The sequence below is a fragment of the Spodoptera frugiperda genome, chromosome 23 (assembly GCF_023101765.2).
Source record: "Spodoptera frugiperda isolate SF20-4 chromosome 23, AGI-APGP_CSIRO_Sfru_2.0, whole genome shotgun sequence".
NCBI classification, from domain to species: Eukaryota; Metazoa; Arthropoda; class Insecta; order Lepidoptera; family Noctuidae; genus Spodoptera; species Spodoptera frugiperda.
Genome location: NC_064234.1, coordinates 3,858,792 through 3,879,601, shown reverse-complemented (window position 1 = coordinate 3,879,601; position 20,810 = coordinate 3,858,792). Strand labels below are relative to the sequence as shown.

At 34.9% G+C, this 20,810-nt stretch overlaps 1 protein-coding gene across 3 annotated transcripts in view; it reads right to left on the bottom strand.

The window, feature by feature from the left end:
• Window positions 1-20,810, bottom strand: part of LOC118266980 (slit homolog 1 protein) — a 121,863-nt gene that overhangs the window by 22,546 nt on the left and 78,507 nt on the right. Inside the window, exon 1 of one of the 3 annotated variants that reach the window (XM_035580676.2) lies at window positions 1,960-2,379. The exons of the other annotated variants lie outside the window; for them this stretch is intronic. The gene's annotated coding sequence lies outside the window, so the exon portion shown is untranslated. Of the gene's footprint in view, window positions 1-1,959; window positions 2,380-20,810 lie in introns of those variants that run through there. 3 annotated transcript variants of the gene reach the window in all.

The window sequence follows — 20,810 nt, the reverse complement described above, 5'->3', positions numbered from 1 at the left end:
ATGACAATAATTTTACGGTGTATTTTGTGTTTAAACCTTACATGATAATTGTTTGCATGAGCACTGACTTAACTACCAAGTTCTAAGTTTCTTTATGCGAGTCATAATTTTACAAACATTTCGAATGAAAAATGAAAATTTGAGGCACGATCTTTATTTACAAAAACTTTTAAGCCCATATAAAGTAATGTGAATCTTTTGTCTCAATTGTATTATATCCCTTTAGGACTGATGTTGATAAGAATAATACTTCAGACAGTTAATAAAATACCTCTTACAATGCTCGCAATGACTCTTCAAAAAACTACAAAACAGTTTCAAAAATTTAATTCCATACAAATTTTACCCGTAAATTAAACGGTTGTCAGCATTAAGTTGATATGATTAAAGGGATTATCGAAATGCTTAAACATACCGCTTATAATTCAACGTTGTCGCGGCGATATTATGAAATATGGATTTCGACAATAGTCCTAAAGTGCTTCATGAATATTCCAATTGTTGGAATGTAATTCTGAGTTGTATTGTCCTCTTTGGATTAATATTAGGTTGTCTGTGTGTACTCTTCGGAACACGCCATGTTTGTTATTAGACTAAGGTATATTTATAACTACTACTGGTCGCCTAGTGGTCGAAATTCGACCATATACGATTTAATTTACAATACCACTTAATATACGTTCAAGGATAATTTTTATTTAACGAATTGCTATTAGTTTTGTAAAATTCTAATTATTATTAGCGCATCATGAACAGGAAAACTTTATTCATATGAGACGTGAGAATATCATCGCAATGTTTGTCGATTTTGACGTTTTGTCAAATACGATCAGATACTATGCATGGTAGTGTGTGTAATGTTTTATTTATTTATTGATTTTATGTACTTTATAAGCAGTATTTTATAAAAAATATTAGCGTTCTGCACTTCTCCTACACATAAACTATAAGTGTACCAAATTTTATGCTCCTACGTCCGCGCAATTTTCGTAAAAAGGGGTCCAAAGTTTTTGCATCACGTATTAATATATAGATATCTTCTGCCGGTAGTTTCACCCGCGTTCTTGTGGTATAAAAAGTATCCTATCACCCAAGTCAGCTCAGCATGAAATTTGGTATGCAGTCCTATCTATATTTCAAATTTCATCAAAATCCGTTTTGTAGTTTTAACGTGGGTGGTCGATAAAACATCCAAACAAATAAACTTACACAATCATAGTGTGATTAGTGTGCTACACTCATTTTTTATTAGCTTAATTGGTATGTATTGTTATTGAAGCCGTTAAAGTCTATTTAAAGTCCAGAAATATACAATCGCAATGACAACTGTCACACTATTTCTACAATCAGCAATAATTACTAAGTACATTTTGATCCGTTGTGTTTATATTGAACACTTGTAATTTACGCACTTTCATAGTACACAGAAAGTCAAATCATTTATTTTAATTTAAGTTACTTTTAAGAAACAACCTCCTCTCCTTTTCCTTTCTATAATAAAACCTTTTGTTTATTAGAGTAATCAGCTTTATAAATTAATCTTATTTGTTGACACTGAAGGACAATCGAGTGTTGAACTTCTTCCAAGTTTGAGAAGAGTCATTAAATAATTTTGGCACGGCGGACCCTACTCTTTCAATTGCTACGAGTGACCCTGCAGAAGTTATTTATGGAGACTCAAACATTGTAGTATATAGGTACATAATGTTCTTTAACACGAATAAGCCTTTATTAGTCTTCTATATTAAATAAAAGGATATCGTTTGTCCGAGTATGCAATGCACTTTATGTAGGTAATATGTGTGCCATGCAGCAGTTTATATTTGCATTTTCAAATAAGCTTATATCAATTCAATTATGTGCTTTATGTTTGAGTTCCAATAAATCCACAAGACAGGCCACAATTTAAAAAGTATAGGGAACTTGTTAACTTCAATCAATACATAATTGCTACTTTACCTTCTTCCAAACGTCCAAAAACTGTCACAGTTTCTTTCCAATAACACTAAAACACACTGCCCACACAGAAATATCAGTTAAAAATTCACTGTATACGCCCAGTATCACTGTCAAGCAGTTTCTATCACTTGCACCTATCATATCCCTCCGTACAACATTACGTAATGTTCCCTCTAAAAGCACTTTTACGTGGAACAGCGGAAAAATCAACCATTATATTTTATAGCGAAATGCACTCTCGGATCGCGGAATACGTTTTCACACAAAGAGTTTCAAGTTTTTTTTTCTTTTCGAATGTCAAATTTATCTGCGCAGAACGTCGCACGGCTGTCCAGGCCCCTTCGTTTGATGATATGCTATTATCATTTGATAGGCCACCTCCGTTTAGTGGCGAGTCGTTGTGCGAGGAAGTGTTGGATCGTTTCGTCGTTGATAACTCGATTCACGTGTCAGTAGGGAATGATGTTCAATGTGTGAGTCGGTGAACTCGTCATTAAACATCTTATTGACGTCATTAAATGTAACAGTACTGACCCTTAACTATTCTGACCTTTGACTAGTGCCGAGATAATTATGGGCCAATCCCTGATTATCAGATTTCGTTTGGGACAAATATAGGACACAACCTTGAATTACGTACCTACTACTGTAAAAAGCTATGTAATAGGGTAGATGATTTGTTTTCACGATTTGAAATATGGTGTGACGTTACTTCTAGGTACATTTTATACGCAGAAATTGCGTACTTGCTAGCACTTCTAAACTTTGATTCGTATTATCTAAGTATCTTATATGCCGTAAAAAAAATATGTCTAATATTTTTTCATTACCTAACTGACGGACTTAATTCATTCCCCATGATCCCTATCAAAATCCCAACATCGTTTTGTGTAACCAGGAATCGTGGACGTTAGATTCAATAGCCACACTACTGACCACTGGACGGACAGGGCCACAAAACAATGTCTACGTGGTTAATTTATCATCGCCCTCACGTCTCGGCCCTTCTTTCACTTCTTCATACAAACCTTAATTCCGGAAAAGCTACACAAACGTGCACACTGACGTAATTGGCTTGCAATAATTTCATTATGCTGTCACTCAAAAACAATCTGTGTTTCGATTCACATAGGTGCTGAATTGGATCACGTAGCCGATCATAATTACAAATGTTTGACCGGAAAATATCAAGGCCTGTGTGCGTTATGTATACAATCATTGTAATTAAGTTACATACTGCTGCGTATCGGAATGGGCAGTTGTGTCAAATAAGCTTTATTTTGAAAATAGCCATGAAGCACAAATTAAGTTCCAGTATTTGCGCGCGCCTCAAAGAGCCATCAGACCACCACAGGTGGGGCCAGGAGAGCTGATACCGACTCGGCATGGACTGCCTGTGGGTTACCGGGGCTCCGGCTCGAAAAGCAGGAGTAGGAACGGGGTGGTTTTTAGTCAGTAACAGTCTGACACTCCCTCTCGCCTCGCCCAAGGCGGTAGAAGTCATTGAATGATTTTCCAGAAATGTTTCAGAATTTCTCATACACAAATTGACCTCCTTAACATAATAATATCTAAGTAGAACTATTTACATTTAAATTCGGTTTTATAAACTCTCCAACACCTGCCTTGAACAAAATTGCAGTGCACACTGCAAACGCTCCCTAAGTACTTGAATAGCTTATGAACAAAGAGAGGCAAACTATTTCAGTTAATATTTCAGGAATTACCTAAACTCCGCTTACTTTATTACAAGAACAAAACTAGAGGTAAAATTACATATGTAGACCTCACTCGCGGGTCTTTTTAGGTAACCTAACAGCATTACATAAAATTAGATGGGCACTCTGAGACCTATCGTCTTTGGTTACTCAGATAACCAAAACGGATTCAAGATTAGGTATACTTGTTAGGTCTATACTCCGGTGACCTGTCTAGTGTCTAGAGCATTTAAAAATATAGAGAAAAGTTAAAGAAATATGGGCCTGAATAAATGTGTAAATGTGATCTATCAAAGCAAAGAGTACCAACAGATAAAAGTACCCACAGTTGTAAAACGTTGTATTTGAGTGATACTCACGTCAAATGTCAACTGTCACGCAATGTGTCGGCTGAGTGGTTCACGATAGCTATGGAAAATCTTCAAAACACTTTTGGAGCAGAATAGAATTTTCAAATATTTTTAAATATTATTATTATAAATGCGAAAGTTTGAGTTTATGTCTTTGCATGTATGTTTGTTACTCAATCACGTCAAAACGGCTGAAGGTGTCGGTGTGAAATTTGCAATTTTAAACAGTGGTAGATTATGGTCTGGAATAGCACATTACAATACACTAGACGTTTTATCCCACGGAAACAGGCGAATACGCTAGCAGAACCTAGTCTGTCTATAAAGCTGAGAAGGTGGCTAATTATTTTGTTTAGAACATTTGAATGTTTAGTCATCTAGGTATTAAGTTCAAAATATTAAAGAAACTGTCACCATATATAAACTAAAACATCGTCGAATAAATAAAAAAAACCACTACTAGTGGGAAAACTGCTGACTTTCAGTAGTTCTCCAACTAGGGAGCCAGTTCGAAGAACCTCTTCAAACTAAGGAAACTATATTCTTGTATTTTACTTTATCTTTCACAGTATTTTATTTCTTAATATAGACATTCCCTGGATACAAACTCAAAAAGTAAAAAGTCAAAATTAATTATTTCAAATAGACCAGAAAGGCACTTTTGAAAGTCAAAGTAAATTTAATAATGTTCAAAATGTCTGTCTGTCGGTTAGTCTTCTAGTGAAGCTATTTATTGGTTCCAATGTGTAGATTCCTATGATGAAGAATGAGCAAGAAACACCATAGGTTACTTATTTCAAGCAAGTTCACATTCTTGGTAACATTGTTGAGATTTTCAATATGTCTTAACATAGATATGATAGTTTCTCTACACAAAATCATTTCTCGAGATACTAAGCTAAAATAAAGCACCTATGAAGTTTTAATTAGGTTGACTAATCAACCGACCTACCTCACCTACTAATTAAAATTAAAAAGGCAAAATAGCACAGCAATGTTTAAAGAATAAATTAGCCGTATCCAGGCAGTTTGGTAATTAAAATTTGCGCACTAATTGAAACTAAGTCATTAAAGTCGTTAGTTTAGACGTTAATTAGGTGTTTATAGCACAAATAACATGTAAGTATAACAATATTTTTTACGATATATTCCGCTATACACTTATATTCCAACATTTTATTATTCTCTGGGGACGTATTCCCATAATTTTTACAACTATTTAACAAAAGTATAGTCTATTTCTACTGGTAGACCTAACATATGTATAAAATAACCTAACAATATTATGTTAATTGTCCTTTAAAATAGAATATCGTGAATAAAATATGAGATCCCCTATGACCTTACAACTTAGGACTTAAGCTAATACTAAGAATTTGGAATTGAAACAATGAACTTTAGCTAACCAAACTTTTAGACTTAGAAACTAATAAAAGGATAAAGGGTGAACAGTAAACCGCATACAATATCATCATCATCATCATCTGCCAGAAGACGTCCACTGGTGAATAAAGGCCCTCTCCTTATTCCTTCATATTATATCTTACGCATTATTAAAAAAAGTTATCATTCTCCGTGACAGAACACCATAAGTTATCACCCACATTTTTGTATTAAAAATTCTTAGTTCTACGCAGACACGTGTCCGTGCTCTCATCATATTATTCCACACTTGAACCACATACCCCAAAAACAAACAGCTAGCCACAAATGTCTCAGTTCAACATAAAGTTGGTCGTTTGCGTCGAGCCTTACCGAAGGCGACGGAAAAGTAGAATCGGATAATTTTAGAGATGTGGAATAGAGGTCGGGCGGCTATCGATCGCAGAGGTAACGTTTGGGACCGAGTACCGACACGGTATCGCGGTATTCTTACCTTGAACCTCGCTACGTAATAAAGGTGTAGACGGATAATGGTATCTAAGACTGGGATGACTCTATTGCAGATTTTCGCTACATATTTCGGTAAGTGGATCGGTTATTGGAAGCTCGAAGTAAAGTATAATATGTATGGAAAATCATCACCACTTTGAACAAGAAAAGTGCCAGTTTTTTAATATTATTTTAAGATGATATTTCGATATATTTTTTGATGGGGCTGTTGCTGGATTAGGATAACGTAACGCGTTATTAGGTGTAATCTTACCATATGGTTGTTAATAAATGGTTGTTCCTAAAATTGATCTCTTTTCAGTTTTCAGACAATACCAGCTTGTTCACATTTCAAAACAAACATAGACAAACAAGCTATAGACAGCTCCTTAAAGAGTGCAATTTTCTTTGCAGTATTATGTATTCCTTGAGCTCGAAAAGCAGGAGAGTAAGGATAGGGTAGTTGTTTAGTCAGTAAGAGTCTTAAACTCCTCTCGCCTCGTTCAAGGAGAAGTGATTAGATATTTTACCCCCTCAAAACAAATACTGTGTATTTCAGTATTTTCAGTGTTATCAAAAGATCTAAAACGCAACTTCAATCGTTTGTAACGTGACATAGTGTATCCAGAAAGTAGTGAAACGTTTCGAAGTCCATCGATATACCTAAGTTCAGGGTCGTTCATGGCTGGAAGTCGCAATTTGTTAGTCACACCTCACTGTCCCGCCAACGCTTTGTGACGTCACTACACTATTATGGATGCTTTCTACAATTTAAGTTGGATTGGAAAAGAAATGATCGGACATGAGTGTTGGTTCTATATTATATAGTGTTAGATATTCAATCATGGGAGTGACATTTTCTTTATTGAAAACACCTTTACTAATGATGAAAATACGTGGTATTAAATTATGCATAACTGACTTACTCTTAATTTCTATTTCTTTATAATAATTATGTGAAATATCGGAAGCTCAACCTGTAATTTTAAACTAAGAAGAGATACAAAAATAGAGTTCTTTGAAATACTTATTCAAAACTAAATTTGTATTGCATATAATACACCTAACACCGTGTAAGTTCATCAGTATCCATAGGCGAAGAGTGAAGAAAAAAAAGATATTTTAAAACATTTCGCTTACAACATGGTTCGTGGCTAAAAATAACGTTTTACCGGTGCGGCGTACCACTACTTTAACGAAGTTTATACTGGGTATATATGTAGGGGCTGCAACCTACTAGGTCAGGTGGCTAGTCGGAATTATTTACGTAATGTACCAGCTCTTAGCGTTAATTAATAATTGGTATAATACGCGCGGTCCACGCTTCTACAAAATGCATGCGAGATAAATAATAAACACAGGTACTACGTGAAAAACTAATGTAATTTTATTATTCATGTTACATTTTAAATATTTTAATGGAATACTGCTTTCGTATACTATTATTGTATGTTGATAACATGTTGATTTTGACTAAAAGGCATTAAATATTTATATACATAAAATAGTATACACTTTCCTATTTGCATAGTGAACAAGAGCAACTGTTAATACTAATACGTAGGTGTTAGTATTATACTAACACCTAACTGGCTAGAGAGCCCCCGGAAAACAGGGTGGTTTTTAGTCACTAAAAGTCTGACACTCCCTCTCGCCTCGCCCAAGGCGGAAAAAGTCATTGGATGATTTTCCCCCGCAAAAAAGGTGTTAGTATTATGAATAACTGAGAGAAAATAGATTTTATAGACACAAAAAAAAACTTACACGTTTGAACCAAGAAAATGGCGTCATTAAACCAATAGAACAGCATTAGCTTTAAATTAAACACTTTTTTAAAAATGGAATCCGCCGTAATTTTTCAATCTTCATTTCTTTTGAGTCGGGTAATCTCAATAATCAAAATTGGTTCAGCCAAACGTGAGATAATCGCGCACAAACAATACACATGTAAAACTGAGAACCTATTTTTTAAGTCGATTAAAATCAAGCAAAATCGTTCACAGCTATTCTAAAGCTAATTCCGCGGTAAAGCTATATAATATATTAAACAAACTAAATATGCATGAGCTAGCAAAAGGTTATTTAAGTAAAATATTGTATTAAGAGCCGCCATGACACAGTAATTGTCGGGTGCAAACTGTTGAACTAGCGACAATTTCCTTTGCGCCCGAGAGCTGTGCATAGCTGTGCATGAATTATGAATTTCATGCATGTATGCACATAATTGTACAGCTGGCACCGCGTGACGTCAGCATCACTAGAGTTTTAGGTCTTTATGAATGAAAATAGAAGAAGAGAGGAGATAAATGTTTCAGAGTTAATATTTATGTTTTTGTAATGATAGTAGGCTTTGGGTGAATCAATTCTTATTTTACTCAACGTTATTATAACTTTGCTCCCACACTATGATTTTCTTCTGTATCGTGGATACTTTTTAAAACATGCAAGTTCACAAAGTTCATTCACATTCTCAAAACACCCAGACCAAAAATAAGAATTTGTGAATCACACAAAGAGCTGTTGCTCCGTGCGGGAATTGAGCAGCCGGTTGCCCCGCCACCGCGCTAACAGTGCAGTCAATATGTTCTACCAACAATAAACAGACACATACTAAACCATCATAACATTTGTTTTTATATAATCGCATCCAAATGCATTACACGGGGCATAAAACATAAATTGTGAAAACTGGGTGTACATTATACACTTGTACAGTGTCATTACGTGCCATAATGTACACCTCTGCCTACCCCTTTGGGGATAAAAGGCGTGATGATATAAAAAAACAACCGCATCCAAACTCTTTCTTCGCAATCGATCCATAAAAGGGAACGAAGCTATAGGAAAAGCTCTAGTCTAGTTACGTAAACAAATATCCCAGCTTCACTGACAAATACCACTTACATCTATCCCTCCCGACCACAATGCTCTGTTTGATAATCGCGCACATTCTCGAATTGCGATCACCACATCACAGCGTGTGGTCGATGCTCATTTATAATTACAGCTCGTATGTTGTTCCAGGGTAATTAACCGCCAACATAATCCTGCTGTCTTTCAATAAATAGACGGAAAAACATCCCTTTGATTTCTATCTATATACTAATATTATGAAGCTAAAGAGTTTGTTTGATTGTTTGTTTGAACTCGCCAATCTCAAGAACTACTGGCCCGATTTGAATAATTATTTTTGTCTTGGATAGCGCATTTATCGAGGAAGGTTATAGGCTATAAATCATCACGCCACGATCAATAGGAACCGAGCAGAGCGGGTGAAACCGCGCGGAAGTAGCTAGTTAAATATAAACTATGCGTGGTTACTATTATCTATTAGTTTTTACCCGACTGCACCAGAAGGAGGGTTATGTTTTTCGAGAGTATGTATGTATGTATGTATGTATGTTACCTTTTTTATTGTTATATATTTTGAATATGTATTGCTGAAATAATTTTACATGTGAATAAAATTAAACAAATAGTCAGAAGCATAGTGAATATATTTCATAAAAACAAAAGAAGATCATAAATAGTTTCCACTCTTATAAGTGGCCAGCTTAAAAGCACAGATAATATATGTTACAGTTTTTTTAGGACATCGATGTGAAAATAATTGACCTAATGGATCTTCTAACCTAATAATTCATCACAATTAGATCTTTATTTGCCACAAATAAAGTGTAGTATCGTTTATGTACACCCTAAGGACTTCTTTACACCTACCATTTGTTCGATACACTAAATATATCAACTACGTGTTAGTACTAAGAACTCTGATAACGGAGAAAAATAAATAAGAGACTACTTTTATCAATGTATTTGGTAATAAGTAAAAAGGTAAAATAGGATTGGTTAGTCTTTATCAAAAACTAAAGAACAATCTAACACTTTCTAAAATGGATTGAATTATTATATATTTATCGTCACGCCTTTAATCCCCGGAGCGTAAGTAGAGGTACACATTACGGCACGTAATGCCATCATGCAATGTACACCTACATAAAATTTATTGAAGTTGACAAAAATCATAAATGTATTTTCTTTATTCGAACGCATGTCAATTAAAATATCGGCACTCAGTATAAAGAGACTGATGAAAAGTTTATAACATAAAGTATTTACTTACACAAAGCAATCATAATTTATTTAATTAGACACTAGAGGGCAATTGAAACTCATCGCATAATATACATACGACAATAACTTCATAACTCAGAAGTAAGTTAAACTAAAAGCTTTTGAATTATTGTCATAGTGCAAATTTATGTATGTAGGTATGTACCGTACTTATTTACACTAGCTTTAAATAAAACATATTCTACATTATATTTAGGTACTTCTACTGCTCTATTTGATGTGATGATTGGGCGCTTAATGAGGTATTAAAGATAAAATGAAGATCAAAGAATAGAAGTACTAGTAAATATGACGTAGAGCTAACCAGAGCTGTCCTGAGGGTTTTGAAAAATATTTACTAGACTGCCTCGATTCCCGAGTTGGGCAAAGTATTACTGGATTTTTTAGGTATTTTTCAATAGTAGCAAGAAGTCTAGAATATGGCAATAACACTTTATGGCATATATTCTGATGTCGTATGGACACCCGTGAATGACCAGTCCTGAAGAGGAAGACCTTCATGTGATCTGTCTGTTCCTTCCTTGCTAACTCATAAAAACCTTTACAACTTTGTTATCGTTCTTTCATAACATAATGATCACAAAACCTTATACATATATCTAGACTTTTGCAAGATTTTTCTTAAAATTTTCTTTTACAGCTCATATATCTTAGCGTGGCGTTTATGGCGCGACTTCATACGAAATGGAGGTAGTTCCTATATTATACTTCGGCGCTCCGGAGCTCACAACATTGTTTTATAAAGCCATTAATTACGTAATATTTAGAAGGGGATACAGAAAAATGGATCATAAAATGTTGGTGGTGTAATTTTGAACAAAATAAATATACGAGAACCTACATGATAATGTGCTTTCAGCAAAAAGTAAACCCAAAGTGCTCCAATTGCTTAGATATTCTGGGTTACTCTAGAGGTATGAGGCACCACAAGTTACCAACTACAACAATTCTTTGTAAATTCAATCCAAACTTAAGAATTTCAAGAAGCATATAAATTATGAAAACTTAAAACATAAACACGGTCTCGGTCTGAAGTCTCTACCTTGCAATTTTTTACATAAGAATAGTTTTTAACAAAGTATGATCCTGTTGCACCAATGTAACTGCCCTCAGAAAGAGTCAAAGCATCGTAAACACAGCAATGAATAAAACATACAACAACAATAGTGTTGTAACGCGACAACGTAAACAATAGTGCTGTGCCTCCTACGATAAATCGATAAATGGGTGAACGCAACTATGTCGGGGGAATACGACAAAGATCCGACGTAGATGGGGGAATCCGTCTCGAACGATACATTTCGCAGATGTTGCTAAAACGAGTTTATGTAACAGTTACGTCTATATTCCTTGAAGAAAGATTTTCTCTTGAGATTTACACATCTTGCCTGCCTGATTTTTTCGTGGAAGTGAAAATAAATGTCAGAGGTGGTAGGTGTGATAAGCACAGTCAACTGTGTAGATTTTATTTCATTTAAGGGGATGAATTGGGTTTGCTAGAATTGTAACATTCATATTTGAGTTTTTATGATGATTTTATGTGACACTACTAGACTTTAATTAATTGTAGCGTTCACTATGAATACCTATAATATTTAGCTTGTCTATTCCAAGAGTAAACAAACTCTTCTAGTGACATTTAAACTAATTTTAGTAACGATTTTGTTCCGAAACCAATTGCTAACGACTTGTAAAGTAACCATTCACTCTGAGTATGGCAGTAAGGTGCTTAGATCTAGTTCATTTACTTTTTCCTTAGCCTGGCTTCTATAGCAAAATATTACAACATCCAATTATTATTTTATTCAAGAAATATTATCCTTTCTCCTTCAACTTTATCTGCAACAACTCAAGTTTCTTTAATCAGCTAGTTAATTAACGCTTTATTCAAGACTTGTAATAAAAACGCTTGGGCGACTCTAAACTGCATTATTAACAAATTCATAACAAGATTGTTCAGGAGTATAATAAAGTCGAATAAAAAATAAACTGCGACAGTAAAAGGGATAACATCGAGGCAGTTATCGTGGGAAGCGAACTGTGAGGGAACAAAGTACTAGCTTCTGCCTGTAGCTTCGCCTGCTCTCCCATGGGGTAAAAAGCCTATGTGTTATTCCAGACCATTATCTACCCCTGTTCTAAAATTCATTCCGATCCTTTCAGCCGTTTTGACGTGATTAAGTAACAAACATACACACAAACTCACCATCTTTCACATTTATGATATTAGTGAGTTTTGCATATACGGTATTATTGCAAGAAAATAAATATTTAACCCAACTACAGATTTATTATATGCAGTCGTCTGCAGAATTCGGTGGATTGTTCCTTAATTAACTTGTGCAATAAATATTTAACTGTATTTTCATTAATCATAAAAATTAGTTTAAAAACTGTATCGTTTTCTTCGTATTTAAATATCATTCGTATTGCATACGAATACAGCCGTTTCAATTATATTCTTACTAAGAAACTGTCTCTAGGTAATTTAGATTTCATACTAAACACTATGCAATATATAATTTAACTTTCAACAACAAAAGCGAATACTTAAAGCTAGTTATAAAGTTTTCGCAGTATCGAAGGTATTATATTGCAATTTTCTTTGAATACGAACAGTATTATTACAGTCTAAATGCATGATTTTCCATTGTACCCACTTATACTTGAAGGTAATTTTCATTCCATTAAATAGTTCAAACGCATATTAAATAGGTACTGGGAAAGAGAAAGCTATGTATAGAATAATTGTACCAAGAAGATTTGCAAATATTCTTGATAGTGATACGCCCATATTACTAAATTATTTAGCAAAGGGTAAGCACGAACTGTAATAGTAGGTAATTACCGTTAAACTACTAAATTCTCCATCAACTTTTTCTGCTACTTATCCTAAGAATACTATGAATATTGACACCCGCGTCTTCGTATGTGCAATCGCGTTTTTCACATTCCCGTGGGATTTTCGGGAACTCATTAGATAAAAATCCAATGTCCTGTTTCTTGGTTCTAAGCTACCTCTTCATCAATTTTCAGCCAAATTAACAAAACTGTTCTTGAGTTATAAATAGTGTAACTAACACGACGTTCTTTTATGTATATAGATTTATTATATCCTAGTATCCTAGTCTATAAATAGAGAAACCATCCTTCGGGTACATTTTCAAAAACCTACAACATTTGTGAATATTTTGAACCTAAAATATCCCTAGACATAAAATGAAATTCACATCTCATCATCCCGAGCCCTTTTAAGAGTTAAAGTATCACAATTACATTACATTGTCAATCCTAAGTCTGGGATAATACCTGAATACTTTTCATGTAGCAAATGTTTCTCATAAAACAAGAAAACATTAAAAACACACAAAAATTCGCTAAAACACTCTGGGCTGTCTGTATCACACAAAAAACTTCCAAAAGAAGTATTCTTTTAGGTTTTACCCTGTGAGGTAAGTGTAGCATAAAATACTCATGTTATTGTTACCTAACACCACAAAAGCCTCCAACACGGCTTAATTAAGCGGTAAAATACATATTGTATTAAAAATTAGTACCTATTTACTTTTTGTTTCCACGCGATGTTATAAAACCGACTTCTTTGTAAATGAAGGTTACTCTGTTATATATATAATACATGTCAATGTAAATTCATGTGTTTACAATGTTAGAATAAATGGAAGATTTTCTCTTTACATTGTATATCTCTTATGTTTTTCTCGACGTTATTTTCCTTATACATGTAAAATGTAATGTCCTTATTCATGTAGGTACTTAAAAGTTATGAAATATTAACTAAGTGTTTTTGTTTTCCTAAACATAACACATGTTATTTAATCTGTAGGCTAAAATAAACTCTTACAATTTTACGTTCTTCCAAAAGTTATGGGTAAGTTTACATAAAGATCTAAATAAAAGTGACCTAAATGATTAGGATATGTTACAATTTTATAGAGCCGTCCCGCTTATTTATAGTGTTTGTCGTATTTTATTGCAAAAAGTCAATAGTAACTTACTTTTTACTAGATCTAGTTTTATGTAGACCCAAGGGTATTGAAAATATCAGCTATCTCTTATTGGAAACCCGTGTTCAAACCAAAACATCATTTCTATACAATGTGTTTAGCAATATTCATACTCAGTGACTCATTTTTCTTTCGATAACGCTCGCGTGTGCACAGAAAATCAAGTGCTGAACATTATTCATGCACCACTCGCGTCACCAAGCTCAAATTCAGTACGACACCGAGTTACTAGTTTATGTATGTATACAAACTAAATCGCCACATAAATCCACCATCCCGGTACCGCCATTGTGTTGGATAACACATTATTTACCCCTAAAATGTGGCCACACTCATGCCCAATAGACCTGTTTTAAACCCATTGATACATTCAGGTAAAATACGGTTTGAATGTTACCATTATAAACTAACTATAAATCATTGTACATGACATAACTCCTTTTATAACGTACGGCCGTAAATATTACGTAATAATAGAGTTTGCCTAACATGATATATTTACTTTAGAAGTTTATTTTTAGGTAAATAACTATGTACATGGCAGTTCTATTTTTAATACACGTTGTAAGTTATAGTTTTCTGGTTATCTCTGTATTGTGATCGAAAGTACCTAATAGTGGAGACATTTTCTGAATATCTGACGTCACTGATAATATGTGTGCGTACATAGAGTTATAGTTGAATGAAAATAAAATCAGTGTCCCTACATACATAGAAAAACTAAAAACACACGGGCCGAATTGAGAGCCTCCTCCTTTTTGGAAAGTCTGTTAATTAGAATTTGTATTATTGAAATCAATCTAATTAAATTACTTATGCCTATATAAGTTCACATACGATAGATACATTGGCTAACCATTCAAACCATTATTTTAATTAAAACTAAACAATTTAACGAAAACCATTGAAATAAAATGAGAAGAAGAAAATGCAATGTACTTCGAGTACGAAAACGCAAATAAACCGAATGTTCATGAATTCTAAAGCATAGTCCTTGCCGTCAATGACCGAACCTTGCAAATAAACCTCGGTGATACTCCCGGGTTCGGATGCGTCATTTCATTATGCATTTCACACGATGCCATATTTTGCTTAGGATTTACACCTTCTCGTCTTGTTTCGTGAAATTACATACATACGCAGTAGGTACACCATGCCCTTTTTCGAAGAAGAGGTAAACAGAGAGGTGCTCATCCTGAATTAATGTGATAATGTGTGTGTAATTAATGTAATTAAGCATTCCCATACAACGTGGTAATTCTGCCAGCCTTCTGGGCACTTTTCCCATTGACGTTGTTGTGGATGAATTATTTGATGCTTTGTAAATAGTAAATCATTTTAAGTTTTCTATTATTTTTAGTTTTTAGTGAATGTTGCAAAACTATTTTAAACAAAAAAAATACCGTATATATTGTACCCACACTTGTAATTTCATGAGTCTATAAAAGTACCAAGTAACCTGCAGTTGGACACTAGGCTTATTCATTGAGTGTTGTTCGTTTCAAACCCTAAAATGTTGAAGGTGTCGATGCATCTGTAAATAGCCTCAAGAAATACAATGTAGACAGTAGGTATTATTAGCTCTTAGGGCTAAAATTCGCATCTAAAGGCGATGCTGCTTCTAAATAAACGAACACCAAGGGGAACATTGTTTAGTAACTTTAGTATGAGTTAGCTTTACGTTTAAAGTAATCGAAACGAGCGCGGTCGGCGCTCTGATTGGCCGGTTTGAATAAACCAACCAATCAAAGCGCCGAACGCGTTGCAATAAATATAATAAAGTAATCGTACTTTAACCGCAAAGCAAACGATGCCTGATCCGGAGCTCCGGACTACCGGGTTTATCGGGGCTTCGGCTCGAAAAGCATGAGTAGGAACGGGGTGGTTTTTAGTCAGTAAGAGTGTCACACTCCCTCAAAAAAGAGGTACAGTATGAAACAAAAACTTGTATTTTAACACTTCCAGTGGTGAGCGCGGTCGAGTGATTTAATTTCGTGTAACACTCTAACTTTTAATGAGAGACTCGTTATTTTCACTGTTACTCAGTTAAATATGCAGCACACGATCTTTGGAGGTCGTAGATTTGAATTTTAAATGTGTATTCTATACGAAAATATGGAGGAAAACACATTCTGGGTTCGGGAGAAAATCCTTTACAAAAATGCACACCTGCATAAAGAACATTGCTTGTGAATTTTAAACTATACTAGTACTACGGTTTGGTACTAGGTCCTTTTCTCAACCCTTCTTTTTTTTTGATGACGGTAGGAAACCTTTAGAAAGCGCCTAGCTTTTTGGGAATAAAAAGATCCACCCCGGTAGCCACCCTCGCCATCTGTAAGGGGCTCCGAGTCCTCTTAATAGACCTGTTACGGCACATTCCTAAGGAGACTTGCATCTCCCATGAGTCTCATTGTGCAAGTTGCACGGCAGTACGTGACCATTGTGCCACCGTCTTCCCTGAGGTCACTGGGTGGGCACCTAAAGTTCCTACTCTATGCAAATGCCGTGGCCCCAAAGCCTTTTCGCAACCCTATCTGTTTGACTAGTAGTAGGTAAATAAACCTCACATATATTCCAGAAGCATCTATACTTCTAGCCCCATTTAAACAAAAATAGCGCGAACTTAAGCTGCCCTCTTTATTTTATTTGCAACCCAAATACATAATAATGTGGGCAAGCAACTTTCTTGCTCCTATGTGTCATGTTTATATGCAATACGTGACACTTCATTTACTGGAAGTAATAATATGGCGGCTAGGTGACCCCGTTTGTTAATGAGCTAGTAAACCACACGCGGTACTAAAGAAAAACTATAACTTCCATAAGTTATACGTATTTTTCGTTCATAATAGCCAGGTATACACAATTACCTTTGCAAGTCATTTTTGCTTCGAGCCTTAACATTACTCAGATATTGTACCTAATGAAAAAGTTCAATCGGAAAATACAGTTAAAAACAAAATACCGCAAAAACTCTCAAACTCTATTTCCAATTGCAAAAATCAACACAAAACGAAAAAAGTTTTCAACAAACTAAAATCAGGAAAATGAACCACACGCTGTTAACTCTCGTGTCGCGAATCCTCTTGCAGTTAGCGGGATTAAACTAATCGAACATTTATCGAAAAAAGCTTAGGTACGGCGAGCCGTCCGATTACACGCGACGATTTCCGCGCGGTAATCCCAGACATATAAATTGAACCGAGTTAACGTCACTAAACGTACTTTCCCGCGTTAATATCACGAAACGTGCTTTCTCAAGTTTGCGTTTTGTCGCAATATTAAGAGAAATGTGTGCTCGTACCGCAAATTGAAAATAATGCTCGTTGCAACTGAGCTGCAATAACACTTCGCATTACTTTTGTTGTTGTTTTAAGACTGCACTCGATTATATGGCCGATAGAAAGAACTTTTATGTTCGTCGTAAACTGGGTAAATACGTAATGTACTTGTGTTTCTACTGCGTTTTTGCCTTTACATAATTTATGTGGTAATTTCTAGCTGATAGGACTGGAAATGAAAGTTAGTTTTCGTAAAATAACAGACTAAACTACATTTTCGTATACCTATTCACTATTCACTATTCGAATTGTGTAGTCGTTCGGTTAAACTTGAGTCCATATTATTACAATTTGCAGGTAAAAAACTTTAGTCTTTACATAAGAATCGAGATTTTAGTACTGTGTCTATAAAACAACTGTTTTATTGTAGTCGTAACACAAATAAGTATATAGTTTATCAGTATTTTATGACCAAGTAAAGGAGCTTGTATAAAAATTTAGTGCATACTGTATATCAAGGAGAATTGGATTTATCAATAAAAAGGTGTAATGCTGTCTAAAAACGGAGAAGAATATTTGTAATAAGATTATACAACGTCACGCCTTTTATCCCCGAAGGAGTACGCAGAGGTGCATTTGCACATTACGGCACGTAATGCTACTGTACAATACCCACTCTTCACCATTTGTGTTATAATGCTATAATTCCCATGTAATAGGGTATGAGCCTATTGCCATATACCGGTCACAATTCCAGGCTATAATAAGATTATGTATATTGTATAAGTTTAAAATGCTAACGTGCACTATACTTATAGAAACGCACACAGTTGTATAGAAAGATAACAAAACTAAAGTGATAACTGATGTATTTACATTTGGCACGGTTCAGAGATATAAAATAAACATTACATCAAAACAGTAGTCACTAAAACGTTTTCTACACATCATAAAACAACTGCATTGCTCTCGCTTAGCTTTTTAAAAATGTCAATACTAACATTAAAATTCTCCACACATGTGGCAGCGCTGTTTCCACAATAAATATTATGACAACGAATGGCAGATAACGCGGTGGAATATCAACAAAAAAGCGCTTTAAAAATAAAATGAAATTGGCTACACTGTTTATATTATATATCAGGCTACGTCAAAGCCAAAAGTCCGTGTTGACTCATGGTCTATATTTATACGAGAGATAGTGTGTCGCTTCGTGGAGCCCCACTCAACTTAGTTAAGCAATTTACTGGAATATTTCCATCTAGAAACTATTAGCCACTATTTCATTAGCCATGCATTATTAAATTAATTGTGTATTAATATAATTATGGCTTGCGTTTATGTAAACGCAAGCTTTTGTTTAACAAAACCTTTTATGATGATATAGATGACTGCCTCGTTTATTGAGTGGTCGCAAGTGCGACTGCCGGCAAGGGGTTCGATTCCCAGTTCAGGGAAAGTATTACTGGGCTTTTTCGGTTTTCGAAAATTTCTCAGTAGTAGCACAGAGCACATTGTACAGTGGCATTACCTGCCGTAATGTGCACCTGTGCCTACACCTTCAGGGTTATTAGGCGTGACGATACTGAGATTAGATAGATCGTTTTTTTTTTTTATAAAATTTAACATGAATTTATAAATCGATTTTAAATTATTAATCTTCATCCATATCTACGTCACACGGGAAAACAAAACTTACACCTCGTAACTAAACTGACTTCGTTTCTATTAGGCTTTTACCCAAACACACGATATCTCCGATGACCAAGAGGTGTTAGTTTACCGCTAAAGATTTCCGATCGGATTGCCTAATTACTAAGCTCCGAATACAATGCAAGTACATTATTAATTGACTGCCTCATTGGCCGAGTGGTCGCAAGTGCGCTTGCCGGACATGGTGTCTCGGGTTCAATTTCCGGGGCGAGCAAAGTATTCCTGGGCTATCGGTTTTTCGAAAATCTGTGTGGCCCCTATCACTCCCACGTACGTTGCATAACGGTATTACGTGCCGTAATGTGCACCTCTGCCTACCCCTCCGGAGATAAAAGGCTAAAAATCCATTATTAATTACAATAGACTTAGGGACCGTACATACATACATGCGTACGGTACTAAAGTGCACAAACTCATCTCGCCGACGCAAATATAGGTCTGGAACTACTTTAGAAACCTTCCCGGCTCATTTAGAAGTTTCGCACCTACTTCAACAACATTAACTACCTTTGCGGCCAGCAATAAACAATTCCGACGTAACTTTGAACCATAAAGCATAAAACAGGTCTCGTTGTGGGGAAAAATTCTAAGCACGTAGCGAAATAACTCGATTTCCTGTGTCAGGCAAAAGCAATTATTTGTTTTCTGTCTAAATATGCCTGCTCGAGGGAGCGTGGGGTGGCGCCACCTATTGGATTTATTCTGGTCCACTGTGTTACAGTGTTCGTTTATTAGTTTCGTGCGGATATTAAAGAAGATAAAAGGTTGGTTGTCTAGTTCATTTTTTCTCGTTTGCCAATAGAAATGGATTGTTTTCGTTGTTATTCTCGCTTTGTAGAACATTTTTGTAGCATTTTGGTCTTTAAGCAAATATATTATAGTATATGGCAATAGGTTCATCCCATATTACATGGGACTTATAACGCACATGGTGAAAAATGTACATTATAGCGGCATTACGTGCTGTAATGAGCACCTCTTCTCCTACCTCTCACCTAGCCATTGCGTTGGTAATATATAGAATATTTTTTAACTAAAAATCTGCAAGGCTTCATAACGCCCACTCCACGAAATCATATACATACCTATATAAAGTGGCGGTATATTTGGGCGCCTCGTAATTTGAACACGTGAATACATACAAGCACGCATGTCAATTTATTTAACAGTTCATTTGATACCGTTACTGGAGTTAATCAGTTTTGCCAGAGGACATTCATTTTCAAATAACTGCAATTTGAAACTGAATGTTTCAAACTGACATTCAGTGATATTACTACATTCATTTATATCACTTCTATCTGTAAAAAGCAGTACGCTGCTTATGATGAAAAGTACCTCTGTGACTCGAAACTAGTAGAGCTTTTCTCCATTAATGTATGTGAGTAAAGCGTATTTTTTTGTTAATTTAAATTAACTATCCAAATATAAATCTTTATAGGAAAATTAAAATACATAAATAACAAGCATGTGTTTATTCAATTAAAATAGGCATGTTAAAATTTACATTGTTGAATTTTCACAGTAAAAAAATTCCGACACAATACGAAATTTTTTACTTAAAAAAATCTAGTACGCGTAAAGACATAGGTAACTAATAATTCCAAGCTACTTTCACCAAAGAGGTCACAACCTACTTTTAAAAGTCTTTTTAAAGTAATTGGTAGTAATTTGACGTCAGATCAAACACACGGCTTTTTCATAATTATATCCTTCATTTCCGGATTTCAACGTTAAATTACTGCAATTACACTT